The sequence below is a fragment of the Lepidochelys olivacea genome (assembly GCF_965140295.1).
Source record: "Lepidochelys olivacea isolate rLepOli2 genome assembly, chromosome: 7".
Classification (NCBI taxonomy): domain Eukaryota; kingdom Metazoa; phylum Chordata; order Testudines; family Cheloniidae; genus Lepidochelys; species Lepidochelys olivacea.
This window is the reverse complement of record NC_140417.1, coordinates 102428455-102452768: the sequence shown is the minus strand read 5'-3', so window position 1 is coordinate 102452768 and position 24314 is coordinate 102428455. Positions and strand designations below refer to the sequence as shown.

The 24314-nt window shown below is 40.6% G+C and overlaps 1 protein-coding gene across 4 annotated transcripts in view; it reads left to right on the top strand.

The window, feature by feature from the left end:
- The window catches only part of PTPRE (protein tyrosine phosphatase receptor type E), a 262459-nt gene that overhangs the window by 23947 nt on the left and 214198 nt on the right, over positions 1-24314 (top strand). The window lies entirely within an intron of this gene.

Genomic DNA, 24314 nt, shown 5'->3' with positions numbered 1-24314 from the left:
AATTTATCAAAGTTACAAAACCAGAATACAAATGCTGAAAAATGCATTGTCAACATTTGTAAGCAGCATGTATGTGACTAATTTAAAGTGCTGTAGCTACCCTAATTTCTATAGTATTGGGTGAACTAGATACTCCCCAAAGCAGATTTAACATGATTGGGTCGTGTTATGTGCAGTCTCGCCCACAGTACCGTTTTTTAACCATGTTCCTGAATTGTGCTACAGCATTGTGACAGTCTATTGCTATAATGTTGTTCAGGAATATAGCTGAGGCTGGTTCTAGATTGGAAGACAAACCATGTTTTAACTCTGTCAGGACATTTACTTGTTGCAATCAGGATCTCTTATCCCAATACATATCACAGTGTAGATATGACTTCAGCATTAAATTCAGAATTTATTCAAAGATGAAACAGCATAAATGACAGGTTATTGTGCTTAACATTTGAATCAGCTTTCCAGGAGAGGACCTACTTTCATTGCATTAACATGGAGTTTTTTATTTTTTAGTTATAAGAAGTAGTATATAACTTTTATCAAAGCTCGATGCTGATGTGACTGATTTTTATAACATTTTTAATGTTCAAGGAGACTGTCATGCTCTTTCCATCCTATCTCTCCTCTCATCCTGATTCCCTTGACATCAAATGATGTAATATGCAAGAAGCCTCTATGGCGGGTTGGGTTACAGAAACTCCCTTAAGACTGTCACTAGATGTGCTGGGATACCAGCGAGAATAAACCCCCCTGCCAGAAAAGGCTTCCCTCCACTCCCGTCTTGCTGAGCTAGACACACCAGTTTGCTCCAGCACAGACCAAGAGGTTGGGCCGCGCCCCCCTGCAGTTCACTTAGCCCAGGGGCTTCTCAGTTAACATGGACTTTCCCAGAACCGAGTATTCAGTCTTTCTGGGAGCCTAAACCCTGAATAAATCCATTTTACTCTGTATAAAGCTTATACAGGGTACACTCATAAATTGTCCACCCTCTATAACACTGATAGAAAGATATGCACAGCTCCCCCAGGTATTGATCACTTACTCTGGGTTAATTAATAAACAAACGGGATTTTATTAAATATAAAAAATAGGATTTAAGTGGTTTCAAGTAATAACAGACAGAACAAAGTAAGTTACCAAGCAAAATAAAACAAAACACGCAAGTCTAAGCCTAATACATTAAGAAACTGAGTACAGGTGAAATCTCAGCCTCAGACAGGGGTGAAAGTAAGTCGAGTGACTTACCGGTATGCTGTACTAGGGCGTACCTGCTTACTTTCACATCTGCCCTCAGAGATGTTCCAATAAGCTTCTTTCACAGACTGGACTCGTTCCTAGTCTTGGCCCAATCCTTTTCAGACCAACGTAGTTTATGGCCGGGTCCGGCAATCACTCACAGCCCCGTAGTTACAGTCCTTTGTTCCAGTTTCTTTCAGGCATCTCTTTGGGGTGGAGAGGCTTCTGAAGACAAAATGGAGAGGCTTCCAGGGCTTTTTATATTCTCTTTTGTGGGTGGAAACCCTTTTTTTCTTCTGTGCAAAATTTCAGCAACAAGATGGAGTTTGTAGCCACCTGGGCAAGTCACATGTCCATGAATGATTCAGCTTTTTGCAGGCCATTGCCATTGTTTACATGTTAGTTTGAACATTCCCAGGAAAGCTCAGATGTGGACTGGAGTCTCCCAAAGTCCATTGTTAGTTAAGTACTCCCAATTACTTGAGTAATCCCTTAACAACATGTTGGCCAAACCTTGATGTGTTCCCTACGGCAAACACTTTAAATACAAGCATAGAGCCAACGCTCATAACTTCAGATATAAAAATGATACATGCATACAAATAGGATGAATATGTTCAGTAGATCATATGCTTTGTAAAGATATGTTACATGGCATATCTAGAATAAAACATATTCCAGTTATGTCATATTTACACTCATAAGCATATTTCTATAAAACATTATGGAGTGCAATGTCACAGCCTCCCCTGTTCAGTCCTCAGTCTGCCTCACTTTTATTTCATTGAGTGTTCGGGGCAGGAAAACTCAGGGCTAGTTGGGTCATGCTTAGATAGTGTGTATGTATACATAGTATTTTGGCCCCATTGCACTGATAAGACATAGGAATTGCCATACTGGGTCAGATCAGATTAGTGGTCCATCCACTCCAGCCTGTATTACCAGATGCTTCAGAAGAAGTTGCAAGAAAACTTGGAGTGGACATTTATGGAACAATCTGTCCATGGGGAAAGCAATGTTTATACCCTGAAGCATGAAGGTTTATGTCCCTCTACATTTTTTAAATCCTATCTAACGTAACGGTGCATAACCATGTCCTCAGAATATGTTAGGACAGGATGTTAACATTGACTGTTCTTGCACTACAAGTACTCTTAAGTTCTGCTTTTAATTCCAGTAATATGTAACACACACTGGTGCAGAGCCGAGGCAGAAGTCTGTATGCTACACTTCCTCTCTGCAGTTAGCATTGTGGAGAGGAGGATTGGTTAAAGACAAGGCGATATAGTTGGGATCATAGTTGCTGACACAGAGCAATGTTGTTGGCCCTTATGGCTGTTACAGGTGGGTGCAAGTTAGAGCTGACCTCAGCACAGGGAGGAGGGCATACCCAGAGCAACATCAGGATCAGAGCAATGGAAGAGAGAATTTACAACACCTGTGCACACCATCCCCTGAATTATACCCAAGGATCTCAAGTACATTGTTCTCTTTATTCCATTAAAAAAAAAAGACTTCAAGGCTCATTACAGGCAGAATTTTATTGAATCATATGGGGAAATATAAAAAATGAAAGGAGCAAATGCATCACTGATAGTATCAAGTTGTTCTAGAACTTGTTCTAGAAAGACTACAGAAAAATAACTTTGTATTCCAAATTATAGATGATGAAAGAATGTAGAAAAAATGAACTGGCTTCTTCAGTTTTCATTTGGGAGAGGTGGTTGTTGACAGCTCTCTCAGATGGATCCTTGTATACAAATAGTTTACCAATCTAATATGTGAATCAAAGAATCACATGTGAACATTATGCCTTATACATAATTAAAGTATTAAATGCTTTTCTGAAAACCACTTCAGCTATCTAAATGAGGTTTATTTTTTAGTAGAAATAAACATTTGACAGGGTTTAAGTTTCAAATTACTTGAATTGAAGCTGTCAAGTTTCCTTCCCCACTCTGAAGTCTAGGGGACCTGCATGAAAGACCCCCTAAGCTTATTCTTACCAGCTTGGGTTAAAAACTTCCCCAAGGTACAAACTTTGCCTTGTCCTTGAACCATATGCTGCCACCACCAAGCGTCTTACACAAAGACCAGGGAAAGAGCCTTGGAGATGTCTTCCCCCCAAGCCCTACACCCTCCTTCCTGGGGAAGGCTTAATAAGAATCCTCACCAATTTAAACAGGTGAACACAGACCCAAACCCTTGGATCTTAAGAACAATGAAAAAGCAATCAGGTTCTTAAAAGAAGAATTTTAATTAAAGAAAAGGTAAAAGAATCACCTCTGTAAAATCAGGATGGTAAATACCTTACAGGGTAATCAGATTTCAAAACATAGAAAATCCCTCTAGGCAAAACCTTCAGTTACAAAAAGACACAAAAACAGGAATATACATTCCATTCAGCACAGCTTATTTTACCAGCCATTAAACAAAAAGAAATCTAACGCATTTCTAGCTAGATTACTTACTAACTAACAGTTGTAAGGCTGCATTCCTGATCTGTTCCTGGCAAAAGCATCACACAGACAGACGAAACTTTTGTTCCCCTCCAGATTTGAAAGATTCTTGTCTCCTTATTGATCATTTTGGTCAGGTGCCAGCGAGGTTGTCTTTGCTTCTTAACCCTTTACAGGTGAAAAGGTTTTACCTCTGGCCAGGAGGGATTTTATAGCACTGGGGACAGAAAGGTGGTTACCCTTCCCTTTATATTTATGACAGAAGCTCCCTAGTCTCAGGGTCAAGAAGGTTGTGAACTCCAATCCCAAACTGGGACTTGAATTCATACCTAATTTTGATATTCCAGTGGAGCAGTATGTAGATGGGATTCTTACTGTCAGAAATGTCATCCTTTGGATAAAATGTTAATGTAAGATCTCTTCTGTTCCTTTCTGGTGGCTGTCTCAATGTAAGTTAAGACCATATGGTATGTTCAGAAAGAGTGGATACTAGCCCTGGTGGCTTGGTCAGCATTCTCTTTCTGTCTCTTTCTGTCTATGTTGTCTGTCAGCTGTTGCTGGGTGCTTAACATCTTCTGTCTGCATACATTGCAGTACTAATGCTGAAATAATAAATACAATATGGAAAGCACTTTCAGATGCCTGCAGTATGAAAGGTGCTCTATCAAACTATATTTTACTCTGAGTGCTTTCATTTAAGTTTGATTAGACTTTCACTTAGAGGTAAGTTGCCTATGGAATGTTGATTTGAAATGCAATCATGAGAGGAAGAATATGTTTATATTAGCCAATTCAGTTTGAACAAATTGGGTTGTCCTACTTAATAGCACAAAGGTAATTTGATTGCTGAATGAACTGGGAGAAGTTGCTGGAAGAGCTGACGTTGCTATAATGTACTAGAAGGCTTCCTATCTTCTTTGAATGGACACTCCTGCTTTGCTTTGCTTTATGAAGAGCCAGATTGTTCTTGGCCTTTGTGCATAAAGGCGAGGCATGAAGAGCCACTGTATGTGTTTGGGAGCAAAACTCACTCCAAAGGGTAGGGAAGGAGATGAGGTAATAATCCCACTTCCTCTCCTGCTGGGAGAGAAACATGCTGCAGTACCCGAAGGGATCATTGTATCTCCACGGCTTCAATCCCTCCGTGAGCAGTCCCATCACCCTGTAAGCAGGACAGTGACTAAATATCACATCACCCCATGATTTTACTCAAACTCCTAATCAAGCCCTTTCCTTGGAGTATGTAAAGGAAAATTCATCTTGCCTTGCAGGTCAGTGGTTTGCAGAGGTGGGGCTTGAAGTGGCAGGTGTAATGGAAGTCCCTTTTGTCTGCAGTATCTTTTTGTGTTAACTCAGAGACAGCTCATGACAAATGCTCTCCTTGTTTTAGACTTTATGTAGGTATGGCTCCACTTTTCCTTTAGGACTGACAAATTTTAAAAAAACTTTGGTCTGTATTGGTGGAAATGTATGGATTCATAGCTGTTTGTTTATCATTTTTGGGAGATCTGTTATCAGCGTTCGCTTATTCCTTTACTTGTGTTTGCAGGCGTCTGTGGCATCTACTGCAGAGTCTCTTATTAGAGAAAGAAAAGGAGTACTTGTGGCAGCTTAGAGACTAACAAATTTATTTGAGCATAAGCTTTCGTGAGCTACAGCTCACTTCATCGGATGCATTCAGTGGACATCCGATGAAGTGAGCTGTAGCTCACGGAAAGCTTATGCTCAAATAAATTTGTTAGTCTCTAAGGTGCCACAAGTACTCCTTTTCTTTTTGCGGATACAGACTAACACGGCTGCTGCTCTGAAACCTGTCTTATTAGAGAGTAAGTTCTTGTCCAGACTTCTTTCTGCTTTTGATTCTTTCCTCTACTATGAAGAGTACACTGTACTGTTACTAATACCAATAGTTGTTTCTGTTTATGAATTTATAACTGTATAACATTGCTTCAGACAGCCTTTTAACCTCTTAGATGATAGATGATCCCCCTATAACTAAGGCCATTCGTTCTCATTTTTCTCCCCTGAAAAATCCCCAGGTTTGAAAAAAAACATTTTTCAGGCTTTACCAACTTCCACACAAATTGGGGAAGTTCCAGAGCTCCCTGGACCTGGCTCCCGGGTCTGAAAGGAGAGATGGCAGCTGATGGAGTCCTCGTTGATGGCCAGCGCATCTGTGCCAAGAAGGAATCTTCTGGTTTGGGACTGTTGCTCCACAGTGGGGGAACGAGACAAGCAGGGAGCGGGGTCCTAATAGCCAAAGCTGCCTGACCACTGCAGCAACAAGCCCACGGAGAGTGGAAGGCTTCCTCAGCTGTTATGCTGTAGTGAGTACTGGACAGCCCCTCCCCTCATTTCCCTTCTGCCCCCTAAGAATACTGCCCTTCATGATAGCTCCGGTGAGTAGCTGGGCCCTTCAACAGAGCCCCCTCTACTTCCTCTGTTGGACAGAGTCTCCTCCTGACCCCAGGACTTCTGCACCTGAGCTGGGAATAGGTTGCTCTCAGCCCCCTGCATTCCTGGGGAGCAGAGATGAGATGCGCAGGGAGGAGGTACTGGCCGTTGCTGCTGGCAGATCTGTGTCTCCGTGTCTAGGATCTGATGGACCAGTGTTGGATATCAGTAGCAGGATTATTTCCTGTTCTTTCATATCCCTCCCCTGAACATCTCCCATCACCCTCTAGCTCTACCTCTCCCCTCTGCCCTGTTTTCCCTTGCTCTCTCCTGGCTTTCAGCCCCTGCATCCCACCTCTGTGACAGGAGAGAGTGTGATTTTAGGATGAGATTATGCTTTGTTTCTTGTTTACACTGAAGCCCTTTACATGAAGTATCAGACACCAACAGGAAGTTGTTCTAAAAAAGAAAAGTTTTATTTTTGTAATGGGGATTAGAGGTAATGGTTTCATCAACTCTTTGTTTAAAGAGGTAATGGTTTAATAAACTCTATTTGTTGCTTTTTTTTCCTGTCCTCCCACCCTTCAATATTAATCCCAATATTTACCTAGGCTGCAAAGTTAATTTTTTGCACGGATATTCACCCATTTTTATTTGTTTGTAATAAACACTGGTATTACATGCTTGCTCAACTCCTTGGTTAAAATCCTTAATATTCCTGTTTTGGGACTACCTGTCTCACAACCTCTCTGAGGTCTTTTATTTAGCAGAGCCACTTACATGACTTGGTTTTTTTCGCTTGCTAACGATACATTTGTCAGTGATTGGATCCATCCATATTAGATATTATTTATTCTTTTATTGAGCTGTCTTTCTGTAGCTGCCAGTAATTCAGACCTACTATTGGCTATTTCCCAGGGTGTATGGACTCTTCCTGATATTGATCAGTTGGGGACTCAGTTCCTCATTTTGCAGTCTTTCATGTTTCATTATAAAATATATGAATAGTTCTCCATGTAAAATGTATGGATTCATACACGATGGTGATCTGATCCCATGACTGATACAAATGGAGGAAGGAGCATTGTATCAATAGTTACAGGATGATGATTAGAGGCCTGACGTAGTTCAAAGGGTTTTTGTTTAGTCATGCTTATGTCTTTAAATAAAGCCTCAATTACTCTACACAGCAGGTGCACTAGAGTATGTTCAAAAAACGTCTACTGCTAGTTGCAGAATATCTGGCTATGACCTGATATTTGAATGGATGTGTATTGCTAAAACTGCTATTGAGGTGCATGTTATCCTGGCAGCATTGAAAGAATGATAGTACTCCATTATTCTTGATGCCAATAATAATTGCATAGCTGCTTATGCTTTCAAAGTGTTTTACAAACGTTAGGAGCCTGATCCTGCAAAGATCAGCTGCTGATTAGTGATTCCCCACTAACATTGTTAGGTAAATATCTCCATTTAAATAACTAGAGAAATTGAGTCTCAAAGAGGTAAAGTGCCAGTTTCAAAGGTCCCTCATCCACTGAGAAAGTGTTAGAAGCAGGATTGGTACTGAGACATTCCTGGCTCCCACCGCTGCAGTCAGATCATTCTGCTTCTCTCTGTGGGGCAACAAAGAAATCACTCATGCGCATGTGGGAGAAATACAACAGCTGAAATGACCAATCTCTTCTGAGAAATGTGTGTGTTGTGTTCTTAATATATCAGTATATTACTTTTCCTCATTGGGGGCAGATCTGGCTTCTAGTGAAATCAAGGGGAGTTTTGCTGCTGACTTCAGTGAGAGCAGGTTCAGATCCTAGAATTTTCTATTCCCAGTTTCATCAGGTATTCTTACACAACACTGCTGAATTAACATATAAATGAAATACATATTCAAACTGCTTTTTTTTTGGTCATAATCAGAATGGAAAACTGATTATGGGGTTATTTTCAGACTATATTATGTAAGTGAATATAGTATACTCTGGTTTACAGGCTCATCAGTTTTAAGTGTATGGCTTATTATTACATATTATTGTATTAATTTCACTTATTCACTTGTATTTCTGTTTCTCTAAAATAAATTCTCTGTGAATAATCTCACATGATTAAAGCCAGTTCCAAGGAGCATGGATGTATTGCTATCTTAATATTACTGTAATTTAAGTGACTTGGAGTTTCCCAGCTTCATAGGAATAAGTTATTTTGGAGTAAGGCTACTTTATAAGCAGCTTTTATATGACTAAGGGAACTCTTATAAATGATTATTCTGGTGATTTTTTATTCTTCTACTCTCCCCTCCCTTTCCCACTATCCTCCTATTTAAATTTGTCAATTCTGATTTATAACCAAATGTTCTGAAATAAGGGCCAAAATAGTTTTTTAATGTATTATTTTTAGTGTATGCATCTCAAAGTAAACTTGTTAAACATACAATGTGCTTGGCTAGCAGGGACCTATTACAGGGTCTCTAGTACTGATACCTACTTCTTACATAATTGTTTTCATCCATAGATCTCAGTCCTTTACAAAGAAGACAAGGATCATTATCCCTATTTGACAGTGGGGAAACTGAGACAGAGAGGGAAAGTGACTTGTGCCAGATCAGCCAGCAGGCTAGTGGCAGAGCTGGGAATAGAACCCAGGTATTTGCAGTTCTAGTCCAGTGCTCTCCACAGTGGGCTTCTAATGTTGCTATTATTTGTATTGCAGTTGTGTCCAAAGGCCCCAGTCAAGATTGGGGCCTCACTGTACAGGCATTATAGATACAAAATAAGAACAGTTCTTGCCCCAAAGAGCTGGTAGTCTAAATAGTGAGAAGATACAGCAATGGTGCGCAGAATTCAGCCTGGGGCATGGGGAGGGAGGGTGAAGGTAAGTGTGATAGTAATTTAAAATAAGTGGATGAGAAAGATTAATGCATGCTTCTTGGACCTCTGCTGGGGAATATGGGATATGTTCTCAGAGAGAGGGCACTGCAGCTGAAACAATTTAAAACAGCACCAGTGTGGTTGCAGGTGAAACTGCAGCTGTTGTCAAACTGAATCACCATGGCTAATGTGGACAAATGGAACCATTAATTATTGAACTGGTTCTCTCCATCTTTCTATTGCTGACAAAGATTATTAGAAAGGACAGGAGAGAAGAAAATATGGGGCAACAAGCAAGGGCTATTTATTTATATGAAAGGGAAAAGCAGAGCTAAATTAACAACCAGAATTAGAATATAGGCAAGAGTTAAATGTGTGAATAAAAACAATGAACAAAATTAGGAAAGGTTCTAAAATTGTAAGAAAATATACTTGGGTTGTATCCTTTCCCACGCATTGGTGTACAGATTGTCTACTACTTTATATATTAAGCTCTTTGTGGCAGAAGCCTATTGTTTGTGTCTGTATAACACATAGGTTGATTTTGAATGCTACATACCATTGGCCTAAATTTCCAACATGCTGTGCATCTTGAGTTCCCACAGTTGTTCAGCACCTCTGAAAATCAGACCACAACTCTTGTGTGTTTAAAATATTGTGCCAGTTCTGACAACGGATGGGTACATGAAATGGGTACAGTATACCTCATACTTTTTTCTAGTGTAATGTAAAGTGTTCTTATATTCTATGATCTAAGATCAGCTTACTTGGGACTTTAGGAGTATGTCTACACTGCAATTAAAAACCCACGGCTGGCCCTGCCAGCTGACTCAGGCTGTGGGGCTTTTTAATTGCAGTGTGGACTGGAAGTCTACAGTGCTATTAAACAGCCCTGCAGCACAAGCCCCACGAGCCTGAGTCCGCTGGCCTGGGCTAGCTGCAGGTATCTAACTGCAGTGTAGACATATCTTCAAGGAACAGAATAGTATTCTGAATCTAGAATTGGAGTTTCCGGAAGGTTATATTTAGGTATTGCAGAATAAATATCTTACTTTAAGACTACTGCAACCCCTCTTTCAGAGGTCTTGATAATCTTTTCCATAAGAAATGGGGGGAAATGTTACATATGATATCCTTGCACATGCGTATCCACCGGTTTCAAATCCTCAACATTAAACTTTTTAAAAATATACATTCTTTCATTGTGTTTGAGGGATTCTGGGTCAGCCAATAGTATTTATTTGTGTTTCCATAGTGCCTATGAGCCCTGGTCCTGGAGCACGACCCCGCTGTGCTAGATGCTGTAAAAAATACAGAATAAAAAGCTGCCCTGCCCCAAAGAGCTTACAATCCAAGAATAAGACTAGGGAACTGGTGAATACAGACAGATAGGCAGTGGAATACAAGGAAACAATGAGACCGTATTGCTCAGCCTGATAGTCAGTGGTCTCACTACTCCAGCAGCCCAGCTGTTGACAATTGTTTTTGTAGGCATCCTGGAAAAGGAGAGTTTTAAGGATGATAACGAGGTAGCTTTGTAGATGTTCTAGGGAGCTTCTCCCAGGAGTCAGGGGCAGCATGGAAGAAAGCACAAAGATGCTTGTATGTAAAATTCATAAGAGGGTGAATAGAGGCTGGCATTTTGGGCCAGTCAGAGTCAGGAGCCCTTGATAGTGAATGAGGGAGGCCACAAAGATTCACGAAAGTGAAGACAAGCAGCTATGTTTGATGTGATAGAGAAGCGGGAGCCAGTGGTGGGATGCAAACAGAGGATGACATGGTCAAAGCGATGGACTAGGATAAGAATCTATGCAGCAGCATCTTGAATGGATGCGAATGGGGCAGGCTAGCATTTGTCAAGGCAAGCAAGAAGGGCGTTGGAGTAATCAAAATGATGAGAGCCTGGATGTGATTTTTAGCTGTGTGGATGGATAAGAAAGGCCATATATGAGAGGTGTGATGCCAAAAGAATGTGCAAGATGTAGACGTAGCCCGGATGTGAGGACCTAGAGAGTGGTCCACGCTGAAGGTGACACCTAGGTTATGAGCCTGAGTGACATAGGCAGGATAGTGGTGTGGTCCACAGTGATTGAGAAAGGAGATAGTGGGAATGGTTTGGGGGAAGACTTAGAGCTCTGTTTTTGCCATGAGCTTGAGCTGACTGCTAGATATGCACAAGGAGGTATCAGAGAGACAGGCAGAGATTTTAGATTGGTCTCTCTGAGAGCAAAGAGCTGGAGGGAGGAAGATATGAAGGGGTTATGGAGAGCTGTGATCTTTTCAGAGATGGTGTGGGTGATACAGAGATAGTAAGGGCGGGGGGGGTGGAGGGGAGGTGGAAGGAGTGGAAGAACGGGTGTGGTGAGCAGCAGGTGGGAACAATTTTTTTTTTTATTTATATTTTTTTCAAAGCAGAGTTTGAAAAGTGCTTTGAACATACAATTGCAGACAGAGGCGGATTAGGAGTTTGTGGGGCTCTGGGCCAGAGCAAGTGGGGACCCCTCCACACCCTTTAAACCTGCAGTCATCTCCTCTCCCCTTAGAGCAGGCTTGCCCCTTTTCCCCCGCCCACCCAGTGCTCCTGTTGGGGAGTGGGGTCAGGGTGAAGGGGCTTGCGCTGCCCCACCTGCCCGATGCTCCTGCTGGGGACCGGGGTCGGGGCGCAGGGGCTTCCCCGGCTCCCAGGCTGGAGTGCCAGGCAGGGCAAGCCCCTGACCCTGCTCCCAGGCTGGAGCACCGGGAGTGCGGAGCAGGGGATGCTGCCATGCCCCGGCCCTGCTTTCTGGCAGGAGTTGGGCGCACCAATTATTCCAGGGGCCTCTGGGCACAAGCCCAGTGGCTAATTCACCACTGATTGCAGGTACTCCTGCTAAGCAGTTGATCAGCTTCTGAATTAGGCATGTAGCCAGCCATGATGATACAGAGGTTACAGCTGCTAATACATTGCTGTAGTAGAGGCCCAGAATACAGCAGATAACTACAGAAGAGAAATTTTCCACCCTGAAAACAAATACAGGTTAGTGAATGCTTTCCTGTAGAAAGCCTTAGGGAATCACTCCTACCGTGAATATATTTCAGTGGAAAATCATCAGAGTGTCCAACTGTGGTCATAATTTACCAGGTGTTTCAATACAAATAATTGTAAAAGTAAATCAGGCTGATTTAATGGGGCTTCATGGTAAAAGTAATGGTAGAGAGTTTTCCTATTTCAACACAATAGTCCAGCTGCTTCCCCCAGAATATAGTACACCTGCATAACTGCTTACATGCTTATGGTTGCAGGCAGAATTTGGCCCTAAAAATGCTGAGTAGTCAACTAGAGCTGGTTGAAAATTTTCCAGTGAAACTCTGTTATGTGCGAAAATGCCTATTCAAAGACCCTGAAATGTTTTGCAGTAACATCTTGGGTTCGATGACCAATCGGCAAATCAAAGACAAGGCTCTGATGGAGCGCTCCACCATGTAAACTGCCCCAAGGCTGTGGACCCTGGGCTTTCAGGCCCAATACTCTGGGGTAGCCCACCATGCCAGGGCTTGTAGGGGTTTCAGGCTTCCTGCTGTTAAGATGAGAGCCAGAAAGACCTGGGATCCCTGGCTATAATTGTGGCTCAGCTCCCAGCTCTACAGCAGGGAGCCTGGAAGCTCTGAGAACCCTGGTTTGAGCACTTACGGGCTTGTCTTCAGTGGGACTACTCACATGATGAAAGTTAAGTGTGCATTTAAGTGCTGACAGCATAACCTAGAATAAAAATAGAAGGCTGTCAAACGAGCATTTTGATGGCAGAAGTGTAGGCCCAGGTGCTTTATAATTTAGAAACACAATATTTCAAAAGCATCAACTAATAACCAGCTCTCGTGGCTATCTCATTGTATCAAAGGGATAAAAATGGAGGAACTTCTGTCCTCAACTGATAACTTAAAGAGAAAATCTTTTTCTTTTCTTTTCTTTTCTTTTTAAATATGACAGCTCAAAGAGAGCACAACCTGTTATAAGACAGTGGCTCTTAAAATGTGGTCTATGGACCACTTGTAGTTCATAAAACCTTCCTAGTAGTTTGGAGATTAAAACATTTTGAGAACCGGGCAGTAGACAATTGGATGTTAGGAGGGAAAGGATTAGTCTTTTCTGTTCTTTTCCGAAGTGGTGCTGTTATTTATCCAGGACTCTAATTCAATCCAAATTAATAAAGGGAACTTAATATATACATTCTTGTATAAGGAAAGATGCTTTGAGATGTAATTTGGCAATTAAAAACACACCCACCCACTTGCCACCCAAAAAAAGCATGCTAGAAACACCATGGTAACATCTTTGTAGCTGAAGGGAGGTCCTTGTGCATTTTTATAATGTTCCTTTCTAGCAAATAAAATAAACGTATAATGCTCTGAACCAATGTGTGCAAACTTGCTTTGCATGCCAGCAAAATTGTAGTTGTGTTACTGTTGCTATAAACTGCTCTGCAGATGAGATGACATCAATGAAGAGAAAAAGTAAAGCTGGAGTGAAATGATTTTAAAAATAATTGACTTTTCTTCTGTATCATGCCCTGAGATTCTCCCAATCAGTGTAGTTCTATTGAATAGCTGTATTATTGTAAACTGATGGCTTAATAAAAGTTTTTTAAAAACAAAAATTGGATGATTAAGTTTTATAGAAAAAGAGAATTTGTATTTTGACAATATTTTTAAACCACAGGTGCTAAAACCACATTTGTAGATGCTTGCTAACTGCTCAGGCTCTGACAGCAAGAATGACAAATAACCATTGTTTGATGCAGCACTACTGGCCCTGCAGCTTTCTCTTAACGTAGCCTTTAACACTGAAGCCATTCATACTGTCTGGTTTAGGAGGTTGACAACAATCTTTAAAACTTTGCATAGAAACTAGAATTCGCCTCGTCGGTCAGAAGCAGCAAAAGGTTAAGAAAAATGACCGTTCACCGTCAATTTGCTCCATTTTTGTCCACAGCAGGGCTGGTGTGGGGAAGATACCCTCTATTGTACAAAAAGCAGGTGGTGGTACAAGCCCCTCAAGCTGCCTGGTTTTGCAGTCCTCTTTTATCTTCATTTGTGATTCCATGCAAATTGATCTGTTTTTAACAAACAAATGAGTTGTGTGTAGGGGGGTATGATCTGGAAGTATTTTTTTTTTCCAAGGTTCTTTGTAGTATTATACTTTTTGAAATGAAATTATTTAATTGTTGTTTTGGCCCTGCCAATGCTGATGAGTCAAACTCAGTGCTATAGAAATACAGTTCTTATATCCAAGCTAATCATGTCTAATTTTTTTTAATTTACTGAACCTACCAACTTATGAATAATGCTTAAGTCATGAAAACTTTTGTTGCTAAGGGGAGTGAAAAAAACATCCTCCTGAATGACAAAAGTTTTAATGATGAGAAGTGCCGGTGTGGTCAGCGCTTTGTCCGTGGGAGCCACTTTCCCCGTCGATGAAGCCACCACTCCTCATTGGGGGTAGTTTTATTTGGACCGGGAGACCTCTCTCCCAGTGACAAAGAGCAGGTACACTGCTTCCCTTACAGTGACCCGGCTGCAGTGGTACAGCCATGCTGTTGTAAAGTGCCCAGCGTAGACATAGCCTTTATCTCACCTCCTGTATAACACAGGCCACAGAACGTCCCCAACATAACTCCTATTTGAACTAGAACGTATCTTTAAAATAAACATCCAGTCTATGATATAAAAATTTAAATAGTGTGTGGGCAAGCCCTAGAAAAAGTTGGGTGACAATTGTAAAGTGGATGAGGGTGGCCAAAATGAAATTTCATGTGGATATAAAATACTGTGTTTAGTTCACGTGACCGGAAAAATGCATTACACGTTATATTTTAAAAACAACAAAGCAGTTTGATTTGCGGTATAATAAAAGGCACTTTTTAATTACTTCTTAAACAAAATGCTTCCGTACAGAGACCCTCTCTATCAGTTTTAAGATCTGAATTCAATTGAGTTATAAACCCCAAATAATTTTGGTCGCATCAGAATTTCCATTTTAGTATGAATGACATTTCTGTTATGAGATGATGTCTTGCTAGGATTTGTTTCTAATGAATCTACAGAAATCTATAGATTCATAATCACCCCAAGAATTAGATAATTAATTTTCAGAAGGTATCAAGTGGATCCATTAATTTCAGACATCTAAATGTTAAAGGAAAAACAAGGACATTTGGAAGAGAAAAAGGAGTTCTTCAATTAAGAATTCCCATGGCAACCCATAAAGCTTAACTTTTTTTTGACTATTTTTAAGCTTTTTAAAATTGATTTTAGGTCCCTATGGTGATATGTAAATACTTGCAGTATGTGTTGATTCTTTGAATAGAACTTCAGTTTTGAATCCACAAGATTCAAAAGGACTTTTTTAAAATTAAAGCTGTTAGTTTTAAACATATGCAAAAGTGTTTAACCAGGGCTAGAGCTGGGGCCAACATAATCAGACATAAGATGATGCACTAAACTGCTTTGGTTTTTATTTCTCCTCATTTCTGTTTTTGTGGGGAGGATTGGATGAGGTCATATTGTGGTAGGTAAGGTGAAACGCATTGCTGGGGCACATGGACGGCAGTTGATTGGGAGGCAGCTGCTTTATTAAAAAAATTGCAGCACCTTTTCCTTTTATATTCTTGATTTGTTTCTTGTGTTTGCCTAATTAGATTATAAACTCTTTGAGCAAGGATTATCTATTTAGACAGTTCCCCAAACTTGTTTGGGGTCTGTAGGTGCTATTGGTGCTAATACAAATAAAAATAATCTTCATACTGGAATGCTCTATGAACTGTTTGGCAATTGGGATGAATCTGTGTAATCCAAATCCCTTTTGGATTTGGTATATTTGTTTTGGCAGTGGGTGATGCTATCCTTTATGTTGTTTTTCAAGGCACGCAAATGGTGATTGATTGGATTTATACAGTGGTAATGTCTGCATACAGTAAGAACTGTGAAAGGTAGACTTTTTTTTTTCACATGGTTGGTAAACCCTGGATGCTGGAGTCATTTGTGCTCTTTGTTTTCAAACAAACAAGTCAGGACAATGAAGAAAGGATTTCATTGATCCTCTGGGACTGCAGTCACAGATTTATATATTTTTGTTGCAGCCTTTAATATGTGTGACCTGAAGTCCTGAGGAACGCAAGAGAGTTCCAACTAGAAAATTATTTTCCTTCTGACTCTTTGAAATACAAATTCTGTTCATAATTTTTGTGGGAATCTGTTTTCTTGTTCTGCCAGCTGAACACTGGTCTTGCTGTTAGCCCATGTGTTTATATTGCAGTCAGATGACTCCTATAAACCCCGAGAAGGCAGGTGCTTTAAATTGAGAACGTGGTATTAAATCAAAGACAGTGGTAGTTGGTAAAATACCTTTAACACTTAAAAAAAAGTCTGGATGGAGATAGGTAAATTGAAATAACCAGAGGTCAACTGACAAGTGGAGGGGAAGCAGGAGAGAAAAGACAAGACATTGGGCAATAATAACTCCTGATGTATATCACATTTGACAGTCTCCTGGCACCCACAGATGCAGAGGGATTAAGTTTATAACAAACCCCAGTCAGTTACAGTATCTTTAGTTGTCAATGCAAAATTTGCATCATCCTGAATCCTAGCAACACTGTAGCAACCAGGAGATTTATTTAAGTATGTTTAAACAGCATGGTCTAGTGGATTGAGCACTGGACTGGGAATCGGGAGGCATAGGTTGTGTTTCTGTTTCTGCCACTGGCCTGCTTGGTAACCGTGGGCAAGTGACTTCACCTCTCTGTGGCTCTCTTTCTCTAACTCTAAAATGGGGATAGTGATACTGACCTGGTTTGCAAAGTGATCTGAGATCTACTGATGAAAAGCGCTATTTAAGAGTGAGGTGGTATTATCATTAATTGCCTTAATCTGTTGTTTACTGTTTTGTTTTGACAACAACATATAAATTTGTCCCAAATGTTGAGTTTTGTAAAGCCACGCATTTACAAAACCTAAACAGAGTAGAAATGTTTACCTGAATTAAATCAGACAAAACCACATGCTTTTACAATGCATTTTGCAAACATTGGATCATTGTGCTGGCGTACGAGCACCTGAAAATGAAGTTCACTAGAAATGGAAGCTAAATGCAAATGACATTGACTTGACTATTTTCATGGTCCAAACTGAAAGTTAATCAAAAACAAGCAAATAACATATTTAGAGAAAGTAAATAAGAGGTGGCATGAAGAGGCAGTGTTCAAATCTGAATGAGGATTGGGTGAGGATTTGGAGATCTCTTTGGGTATCGGAGTAGCAGCCATGTTAGTCTGTATCCGCATAGCGGTCAGTAGGTTTCCAGTATAGGGTGGTGTTTATGTGACCATTGCTTATTAGCACCATAGTGTCCACACAAAGATGGACTACAAGCCATCAGGAACAGTATCCCCGATAATGTCATGGCAAACCTGGTGGCTGAGCTTTGTGACTTTGTCCTCACCTATAACTATTTCACATTTAGGGACAAAGTATACCTTCAAATCAACGGCATTGCTATGGGTACCCACATGGCCCCACAGTATGCCAACATTTTTATGGCTGACTTAGAATAACGCTTCCTCAGCTCTCGTCCCCTAATGCCCCTACTCTGCTTGTGCTACATTGATGACATCTTCATCATCTGGACCCATGGAAAAGAGCTTGGCTGTAGACCAATGGATCATGTGGTGTGGTCTGGATGAAAGCTGGAGGCATGTAGGTAGGCATAGCTGTCAGTAGGTTTCCGGTATAGGGTGGAGTGTATGTGACCATGACTTATTAGCACCATAGTGTCAAGGAAGTGGATCTCTTGTGTGGACTGGTCCAGGCTGAGGTTGATGGTGGGATGGAAATTGTTGAAATTATGGTGGAATTCCTCAAAGGCCCGTTGCCGACTGTGTCCACATACCTATTTAGGGGACACCATCATAGGGCCTAATCATATCAGCCACGCTATCAGAGGCTCATTCTCCTGCACATCTACCAATGTGATATATGCCATCATGTGCCAGCAGTGCCCCTCTGCCATGTACATTGGTCAAACTGGACAATCTCTACGTAAAAGAATAAATGGACACAAATCAGATGTCAAGAATTATAACAATCTCTTTGGTCACTCGATTATAGACCTAAAAGTGGCAATTCTTCAATAAAAAAAACTTCAAAAACAGACTCCAACGAGAGACTGCTGAATTGGAATTAATTTGCAAACTGGATTCAATTAATTTAGTCTTGAATAAAGACTGGGAGTGGATGTGTCATTACACAAAGTAAAACTATTTCCCCATGTTTATTTCCCCCCCCCCCACTGTTGCTCACACGTTCTTGTCAACTGCTGGAAATGGCCCACCTTGATTATCACTACAAAAGGTTCCCCGCTCCCCCCACCCCTCGTTCTCCTGCTTGTAATAGCTCACTTTACCTGATCACTCTTGTTACAGTGTGTATGGTACCACCCATTGTTTCATGTTCTCTGTGTATATAAATCTCTCCACTGTATTTTCCACTGCATGCATCTAATGAAGTGAGCTGTAGCTCACGAAAGCTTATGCTCAAATAAATTGGTTAGTCTCTAAGGTGCCACAAGTACTCTTTTTCTCTTTGGGTATGTTTTCACTGCAGCTGGGAGCAAGCCTGACTCAAGCTAGCATGCTAAAAATTGTACTGTGGGTGTTATGGCTCTGGCAGAAACTTCAGCTAGCCACCTGAGCTCAGACCAGGCGGGAGCATGGCGGTGGGGTTTGAGCTTGAGTGCTGGAGCTGCATCATCTGCACGGCTATTTTTAGTATGCTAGCTCAAGCAGAACTAGTACATGCATGTGTATCTACCTGAGCTGGGAGGTATATTCTCACCTGCATTGTAGGCATACCTTGTGAGGCCCTCTTGAGTGGTAGAAGTCTCATGAGTTTTCTGCTATCCAGAACCAAATCTCACAAGAATATCTGTTTTCACATTTCAGCTGCAGTTGAACTGGACATAGAGAATAGATCCCTTGGTTTTGGATCTCACCTAGAACCAAAACCATAAAAGCAGTTTCTAATCCAGCGATTCGATTCTAAACATTTCTCTCCTCTCTTCCCTTCTCCCACACTTCCAGATTTGTGTGAAAGGGAATGATTTGGTCCATCTCTAACATCCAAAGGAAATTAAGCCTCTCAAATACAATGTTAGACCTGCATTTACCTTTATTTATTTAATTGCTACATCCCCCTGCCCCACATGTACTTTAATTAGTCTCGGTGATGCACAGTACAGTGCCAGGATCTTAATTTACCAGTGTTCTTTAAAACAAGCAAACAAAAATCCTCCAGAACTATTCTTTTGGTGCTCAGATTTAATTCTGTAATTCTTTCGAAAATCCTGTAGATTCTGGGGTTCTTCAAAAATCCTGTCTGAATTAAGGGACCTTATTTAATATCTTGCTGTTTTGACAAAATATACCATGTCATGTGTACTAAATTTATGTTTTATTGGAAACAGTGTGGAGCTTAAGATGACACTAGCCACCTGCCTTCTGAGTAACGGTCTGTGCTTTTTGGGGCTCTTTTTTGTTGCAATATTTTTTTTCTCTCACATATTTTTGTACTTTCCAAACAAAGCTCAATATGTACCTTTTGTACCAGATTTTAACCAGCTGTGATTTTTTTTTTAAAGGCAAAACAAAACCCCCAAACTATTCTGCTCACTCGCTCAAATCAAATGATGTTACATTTTCTGTCTTGGAGAATATATGTCTCAGAGAAACTTTTTTATGTAGGTACAGTAACTCTAACTAAAAAGCTTAAATTTTGCCAATGGTTACCTTCAGATTTTCTTTGTCATATGAACAAGAAATAGCTGCCACTGTGAGGTAACTTATTGGCACATTTCAGAGACAATAACTCTATGCAAGTGGATTTGCACATGGTGAAAATGAGGCACACAAACTGTATAAACGGAAAGTGTTGACTGAAATCAGCAAGTTTATTGAAATTCTTTACTTTTACCTGTTAAATTGTGGGTGCAATTAAAGCTGCCTCAGTAACCTGAGTTTGTATCAATCTCAGTAACCTTGGCAACATTAAGAGGTCATAATTTTACATGGATGAGCTGTGCTTGATTGGCTGTCCTTTGGGTTATGCACAAACATGCTTTCCTTCCATGTCAGACAGATCTGCCTTCTTTCCACCTTTTGTGCTGTCCAATGATATGTTTATTATGAATATTTCAAAGAAATACTATTCATCATCTTATTTTCTTATGTCTTTTTTATGGTATGAAGTATAATGCTGGAACATACCTTCCTTCACATTCCTGCCTTGCTAGATTTTGTTTTAATTCTCTGTGAAACAGTCTGTGCCCCACACTGTTAACTGCTGATATTAGTAGGCTTTCTTCAGTAGTACGTCCATTTCCTCTGGTTTATCGAGCTTGCTTGCTTACTTGGAGCATCCTGAATACATTCTTGTCTTATAGCCAACAAGCCAAAAGGCTTTTGGGCATCATAAGTGTCAATATCTGTGTGGGAGGTCAGTATTAAGCCAATTGTACCACTGATTTCTCTTGATTTTAAATTTTCCTTGATTACCTAATTTTGGAGGTAACTTAAAGCCTCCACAATTAGGTCATGAAAAAAATCTTATTTGGTTCTGTCCAAACTGGACCATAATACTGTTGAAAGGGGATCAGTTTCATGAAGCTGTTGCAACAGTTCAGTGCTTTCACACAGCAATGCTATTACAAGAGTGTAGCTGCTCCGTGGTGCATCCCCGCCACAGCTGGCTGAGCATGGCACTGAGGGACTCCCTGCCTCACTTTTCTTACCCAAGGTGGGTCTCTTTGGTTTTCCAGACACTGATCTGTGTAAGAATGGCCTACTCTCTTTGTTCATAGATGCACACATCTACATTTAACTGTTTTAAAATGCATCTTATTTGCTTGTGCTGAGCTTACCAAGCAATCCAGATCACTCTGTATCAATGACTTGTCCTTCATTATTTACCATTCCCCAAGGAAGGAAGAAGGAAATTACCTGTTACTATTTCCTGGACAATTTTTCTGATCAGGTCTCCTGTAAAGAGAGAGAGCCGTAATAAACACCCAGAGTGATGCATTTCATAGTTTCTTCTACGTTAAAAAAAGTTGTTACGTGCACGAAGGTTTCTTTTTCTGTCTTCTTTGGCTGTGGCTCCTTTTTATTAAAATTTTGAAAATCATAAATTCACCATAACTTTATGCAGTTTTGTTCAGATTGTCAGATCAGAATTGGGGATATTTTCTTAATGATAACATGCAGACTGATTTGAAAAGAAAGACGAACACATAGGTAAGCCAAAGGAATTGAATAATAACAACAGAGCATTGGATTTCAGCATGAAACTCAGTTTTGAGTTCTAAATTTATGCTTTTGTGGTTTTTCTAAGCACACAGGAAAGGGCACATCAATGTTGTATCAAGGTATCATAGCTGACAGTGTTTACAGAACTTATGGAATGGTGGCACTGCCTAATCCATGCTTCTTTAGCTACATTATTTGATAGCTGCCCACTGATAAACTTGTTTTTGGTACAACATGATGTTCTCTTCGTTTCTCATCTTTAGTTTTGAAAGACATCTTGCTGTTTTAGTTTGTTTAGTTTTAGGTGTAAAAACTGGTCTGATTGCTTGGGGGAAAATTGTTAGACAGTGATCCTTTCCGAATGAATGTAGAATGTTGCCCTAAACATTTCAGAAATTCATTGAGCAACCAGGGTTATTCTCCAGATGTGTATTCAATAAGAATTTATGTAGAATTTATTGAGCCATCTATTAAACCTTCCACTGTCAACTTGTTTAATAGATATTGTCCCTCCCAGAGAACAACGTGGGTTGTTAATAACAATTGTATCACTCTAATGTCCGTTAAAAAAAAAAATAGAAAGGCTTTTATCTCAAGTGACTAGGTCACTGTAGCGGGGTGGTCACTCCACTCTGGCCCTGAAGGGGTTAAAGCAGCCCTGGAGAGGCTATGGCTGGGAACAGCTAGGCTGATTGGGGGAAGCAGCCACAGCTGGGGCCATGCCTCAATCAGGCCACAGCTGGCCCTTATAAGAGGGCTGTGGACTAGAAGCTGGAGGAGTCTCACTCTAGCCCTAGCTAGAAGGGCTAGCTGCCTGGGAGCAAGGTACCTAGAGCTGAAGCAGTGCTGGGGAAGGGCAAAGGGAGCTGGGGAGCTCCAGCCTGGTAAACCCCCAGGTTACAGGCCTTGGTAAAGGCCCAGAAAGGTACTGGGGCTGCAGAGGCAGCTGGTCCTAAAACCCTTTGCCAATGATGAGTAGCCGTTACACTGCAGTCTTCCCCAGTGAGCGGGGGTTAGATGATGACTGGCAGTAGCCACTGAAGCAAGGTGGGTTTAGAGGGTTGAGGGTTCCCCTGGGTGGGGAGACCCAGAGTGTGGGGGTACTGCTGGGGCAGAACCCTAAGGGAAAGGGCACCGGGGTCTGGGAGGGACACGGGGCCAGTGGCAGGCAAGACACCGGCCAGGAGGAGATGCTCCGAAGGCTGGAGAGCTAATTCCCGACACGACCAGCAGGAGGCGCCGCACCGGTGAGTCGTCTCCTCGCTACAGTCACCTATTCCTGTTTATACTACCCCTCCACATGTACATCAGAATTGCTGTTTCTCCAACATGCGACACAAGTGGTAAATCCAGTAGAGCCCCAAGATGATTACTGTATACACACATCCCTTGTAAACCAATATTTACATAAAGCATGCTGACACCAATTTTGGGAGATTGAGTAGGATGCTTTCTCAGCTGTTGCAATTTGCACATGAGATGGAAGATGTTTTGATTAAAAAAGAGTTAGATGCCTTTTTTCTTTTATTCCCATGTGTCAAAATCAAAGCAATGTTTCTACAGGCATTTTGCCCATCTCCCTCTTTTGTTGTTCAGTTTTAAAGATTTTTTTCAAGGTTAAGAATTTAGTCTCCCTTCCCCCATATGGGAGAGTTCAAGAGATGAAACAGATAAATAATACATGTAAAGGAAAATTGCTTTTTCAGACAGAAATATTCCTGACCAGCATATTGGGTTTAATTTGAACTATAGTATTTCCTGAAAAAAGAGCACTGGCCCCTTTTAGAAACTAGAACATGGTGTCTGAACTGAATTTTCATAATAAGCCTGACAATCTGAGGATTCTGCAAAATCCTTCCACTGCAAAAAGGTAATAATTGAAGGTTCCTCCTACACTTCCCCACTCCTGATGAAATTTCAAGGATCTACATTTAAAAATGAACACGTCCCTCTAGATTTACTACTGTTTCTCAGATTAGCAGGCCTTGTAACTCACTTTTAATTATAATGACTCTCATTTATATAGAGTCTTTCATCAGAAGACTCCCAAGATACTCTGCAAACTCAGTCTGATTATATAAGTAATGCAAAAATCTATGTTAATGCAATGTTTAGGTTTCAGAATTAAGTCAGGAAATGTGAAAGTTAAGGATGAACCCAACTCTTGCCTACTTTTGTGTAAATTTTGGAACATTCTAGTGTGACCCCATAGTATTTTACAAGTCCCGTATAATACATTTTTAAACAACCTTACTTACATATGTGTGTTGAAAGTAATCTCTTATCACACAGATTTTTGTCCAGATTTTCAAAATTAGGCATGCACTAAATCTAGGATTGTGCTTGCAAATCAGATCTTAAATGGAAGTATATTTTTGTATTCTTGCTGACAGCAGAAAGAACTTAAGAAAAAGACTTAAAACTTAAAAATTCATCTTCAGGCAGGAACTCATAGAAAATTTCAGGCCAAAAGGGGACTATTTTTAAAAGTTCTGAGCATGTGAAAACAGTGTGTTAAAATGGAAACTATTTTACAAGACAAAATGCTGCAGGTGACAGCATTCATTAACAAAAAAAGGGGGTGGAGGAGAGAGAAGCTGCCCATAATTTAATGTGGAGGTTGAGAAATAAAGGCCAATAACATTAAAATTGGTCTTGAAGCTCTACCATATCGCACATCTTATACGTTTAATGACATACATTAATAATCAGCATTACAGTAAAATTTATACTTGAAAGGAAATCAGGAATAGGGAATGCTATATGTGTGAACTTTCAGGATGTACATATATTAAAATTCAGAATCTGCAGCCACTGCTGGATTGAAATGTTTTAACAATACACTACAACACTATGCCATCTTGACAGAAGGTGAAAAATACTGTATTTTGTTGCAGAGCCCCCTAATCTTGCAAACAGTGCCATGGGATTTTTTAATAGTGACATATTATAAATAGCTCAGTTTTACATCCGATCTGGAAGATAACATAGTGCACGCTTGCCACCATTCTGGGCTATTTGATTCAATA